The sequence below is a fragment of the Triticum dicoccoides genome, chromosome 7A, assembly GCF_002162155.2.
Source record: "Triticum dicoccoides isolate Atlit2015 ecotype Zavitan chromosome 7A, WEW_v2.0, whole genome shotgun sequence".
Taxonomy (NCBI): domain Eukaryota; kingdom Viridiplantae; phylum Streptophyta; class Magnoliopsida; order Poales; family Poaceae; genus Triticum; species Triticum dicoccoides.
In genome coordinates, this window is record NC_041392.1 from 580,334,836 (window position 1) to 580,339,603 (window position 4,768).

Sequence of the window (4,768 nt, forward strand, 5' to 3'; positions counted from 1 at the left end):
TGTATCCACATAACCATGGATCCAAACTAAATACCTCGACTTGCGAGAGATAGTGTTGGACCTGGAAGATGTATAGTGTAGAAGGCGATGAAAGTGGTTGGAAAGGAGGAGGAGGCGAAGATGGAATCGTTGAAGGGGAAGGTGGATGACTATTTGTTTGGTTTACTCAAATATCTCATGAAACGCCGTGCATACAAAAAAATATTTTCATTCATCCCGAGCTATATTTCGACAAGGAAAAACATGCTCCCACGACTCCTAGCCGCATACTATTTATAGACATGTAGGAGTTTAAGTGAAGGTGTATCTCAACAAAAAATCGTCTCATACAGTTCTTGCCTACTTCTCATGTGTACATTGCCATTCTTGAGAAAAGAACATACACTTCACAGATGAGAAATACAATTTGTTTATGTTTGTGGTTCGCTTCATTAAATTCGTGTGTGTCTCCCTCATGGGAACGCCGGTTTCAAGTAGATTTCCCAAGTGATATGAGTGGACCACGAACAACCCATGAGGCATGGTCACAAAGGTCAGTGTGTCCATAGCGACTAAAAGTTTGAAAGATCAGAACACTTGTAGTTTGAGCTTCCTAGAAGGATTTTCATCTTTAATGTAGGAGTAAGCTGGAAAAAAACCCACCAGAATTGCGACTAGGGTTTAAAAATAATCACAGGGTTACATTTTTCCGAAAAGGGGAAAAATGGCCTCTACATTGTTTGATGCACACAACTATTTGGTACTTCATTTTTTCGTCATCTAAACATGTCATACAAGAGTGCAAATGGTAGCATAACAAAAATCGTAATTAGATTAGACAACACCCTTATGCTTCACTAATCATATTATGGACCCACATCCATATCAGTTGAAAATAGTCTGCGCCATCATTTCCAATTGGCTGCACCTGGAGGCCCTAGACTCCCGGCGGCTCTCCACACGTTGTAGATAATACCATGTATGGGTCCAGATGGTAGCCTGAAGATAAACGATAAATATTTTGAAACTTTAGTTATGTTAAAAACACAATCATTTCTGACTATTGTAGATAGCTCAAACTCATACCCCCCCCCCCCAATACAGATTTGAGTTGTTAGCCTAAGTGAATTGCCACCAACCAGTTCCGAACATAGTCATTGTACCCATAGGTCAGGCAAATCATATGCTATATGGCAATGCGCTAGAGGCAGGTGGCAAGTAGACAACACGGAAATAAGTGATGTATTATTTCATCATTGACACCAAAAGAAAAGCTTTTACACTCTTCCCATCCATGTTTGCCAAGTTGTCTTCCATTAAGGCGACACCTCTGTCCAAGTTCCACATACAATTTTTGAACTTTAACACAAATACTTAATATTTGATTATTATTTATTCTCCTATGAGGAGAGCAATATTTGATTATCATGCTATTTTTCACAATATGTTTTGGGTTTATTTACTGATAAAGTTTTGGGAATGGCAACACATTTATAATAACTATGTATACAAGGTTCAATTCATTTCTCGCACAAAATTATCTAATTTCAAAATGTTCACTAGGGCAAGAAATTTCAACATTTCTTAAATCTGTTCACTTCAAGTCATGGACTGAGTTGAGGCTAGCCTTGAACATCTTCTCTATATAAACCAAGAACTACTATCAGCAAAACGAGTTGAAGTCCGGTTTCAATTCTCAAGCATTGCTTTAAATCCTTATTAGCTAGAGTTTGCACTCGCCAGCAATGCATGGACAGTAGAGGTCTGCATTAGTTTCATGTCGCAAAATTTCAAAATTTTTGGAAGTTGTTGATGTCTACTACGCAACCTTCTTATAGACTCGTGTTGGGCCTCCAAGCGCAGAGTTTTGTAGGACAGTAGCAAATTTCCCTCAAGTGGATGACCTAAGGTTTATCAATCTGTGGGAGACGTAGGATGAAGATGGTCTCTCTCAAACAACTCTGCAACCAAATAACAAAGAGTCTCTTGTGTCCCCAACACACCCAATACAATGTTAAATTGTATACGTACAGTAGTTCGCCGAAGATATGGTGATACAAGTCAATATGGATGGTAAATATAGGTTTTTGTAATCTGAAAATACAAAAACAACAAGGTAACAAGCGGTAAAAGTGAGCGAAAATGGTATTGCAATGCTTGAAAATAAGGCCTAGGGTTCATACTTTCCCTAGTGCAAGTTCTCTCAACAATGATAACATAATTAGATCATATAACAGAAGGAAATATGCCCCAGAGACAATAATAAAGTTATTATTTATTTCCTTATTTCATGATAAATGTTTATTATTCATGCTAGAATTGTATTAACCGAAAATATAATACATGTGTGAGTACATAGACAAACAGAGTGTCACTAGTATGCCTCTACTTGACTAGCTCGTTGATCAAAGATGATTATGTTTCCTAACCATGGACATGAGTTGTCATTTGATTAACAGGATCACATCATTAGGAGAATGATGTGATTGACATGACCCATTCCATTAGCTTAGCACCCGATTGTTTAGTATGTTGCTATTGCTTTCTTCATGACTTATACATGTTCCTATGACTATGAGATTATGCAACTCCTGTTTACCAGAGGAACACTTTGTGTGCTACCAAACGTCACAACGTAACTGGGTGATTATAAAGGTGCTCTACAGGTGTCTCCAAAGGTACTTGTTGGGTTGGCGTATTTCGAGATTAGGATTTGTCACTCCGATTCTCGGAGAGGTATCTCTGGCCCTCTCGGTAATGCACATCACTTAAGCCTTGCAAGCATTGCAACTAATAAGTTAGTTGCGGGATGATGTATTACGGAACGAGTAAAGAGACTTGCCGGTAACGAGATTGAACTAGGTATTGAGATACCGACGATCAAATCTCGGGCAAGTAACATACCGATGGCAAAGGGAACAATGTATGTTGTTATGCGGTCTGACCGATAAAGATCTTCGTAGAATATGTGGGAGCCAATATGAGCATCCAGGTTCCGCTAATGGTTATTGACCGGAGACGTGTCTCGGTCATGTCTACAAAGTTCTCGAACCCGTAGGGTCCGCACGCTTAAAGTTTCGATGACAGTTATATTATGAGTTTATGAGTTTTGATGTACCAAAGGAGTTCGGAGTCCCGGATGAGATCGGGGACATGACGAGGAGTCTCGAAATGGTCGAGACATAAATATCGATATATTGGACGACTATATTCGGACATCGGAAAGGTTCCGAGTGATTCGGGTATTTTCGGGGGTACCAGGGAGTTACGGGAATACGAGGAAGAAGCAATGGGCCTCATGGGCCAAGTGGTGGAAAAGAGGAGGCAGGGCGCGCGGCCCCCCTAGCCCAAACCGAATTGGACTAAGGGGCCAGCCCCCCTTTCCTCCTTTTCCTCCCTCTCCTTCCTTCTCCTTCTCCTTCCCTTCCTTCCCCTCTCCTACTTGGACTAGGAAAGAAGGGGGAATCCTACTTGGAGTAGGATTTCCCCCCTTGGGCGCGCCTCTCCCCTTGGCCGGCCCTCTCCTCCTCCCCTCCTTTATATACGGGGGCAGAGGGCACCCCATAGACAACAATTGATCCCTTGGATCTCTTAGCCGTGTGCGGTGCCCCCCTCCACCATATTCCACCTCGATAATACTGTAGCGATGCTTAGGCGAAGCCCTGCGTCGGTAGAACATCAACATCGTCACCACGCCGTCGTGCTGACGAAACTCTCCCTCAACACTCGGCTAGATCGGAGTTCGAGGGACGTCATCGGGCTGAACGTGTGCTGAACTCAGAGGTGCCGTGCGTTCGGTACTTGATCGGTCGGATCGTGAAGACGTAGGACTACATCAACCGTGTTGTTATAACGCTTCCGCTTTCGGTCTACGAGGGTACGTGTACAACACTCTCCCCTCTCGTTGCTATGCATCACCATGATCTTGCGTGTGCCTAGGAATTTTTTTGAAATTACTACGTTCCCCAACAATGGTATCAGAGCCTAGATTTTATGTGTTGATGTTATATGCACGAGTAGAACACAAGTGAGTTGTGGGTGATATAAGTCATACTGCTTACCAGCATGTCATACTTTGGGTCGGCGGCATTGTTGGATGAAGCGGCCCGGACCGACATTACGCGTACGCTTACGCGAGACTGGTTCTACTGACGTGCTTTGCACATAGGTGGCTGGCGGGTGTCAGTGTAACACCCCAAGACCGATGTGCCAGGTGCCGTCCAGTTATTCGTTGTTGTTGCCTTGCCATTGCTGGCGTGTCATGCATTGCATATCATGTCATCATGTGCATTTCATTTGCATACGTCTTCGTCTCTTGCATCCGAGCATTTTCCACGTTGTCCGTTTTGCATTTCGGCACTTCGTTCTTCTCCGGTGGTTGTTTCTACCTTTCTTTCGTGTGTGGGGGTTAACCATTTCTGGATTGGACCAAGACTTGCCAAGTGGCCTAGGTTTACTACCGGTAGACCGCATGTCAAGTTTCGTACCATTTGGACTTCGTTTGATGCTCCAACGGTTAACCGAGGGACCGAGAAGACCTCGTGTGTGTTGCAGCCCAACACCCCTCCATTTTGGCCCAAAACCCATCTAAACCTCCTCCATCATATCGGTCGTTCGATCACAATCGTGTGGCCGAAAACCGCACCTCATTTGGACTCTCCTAGCTCCCTCTACCTATAAATATGTGCTCCCCTCTCGAAATTCGCAGATGAACCCTAAAAATTCCTCCCCTCGCGCCGCCGGACGCGTCCTCACCGCTCCCGGACATGTCCGCTCGGTCGCCACCTTG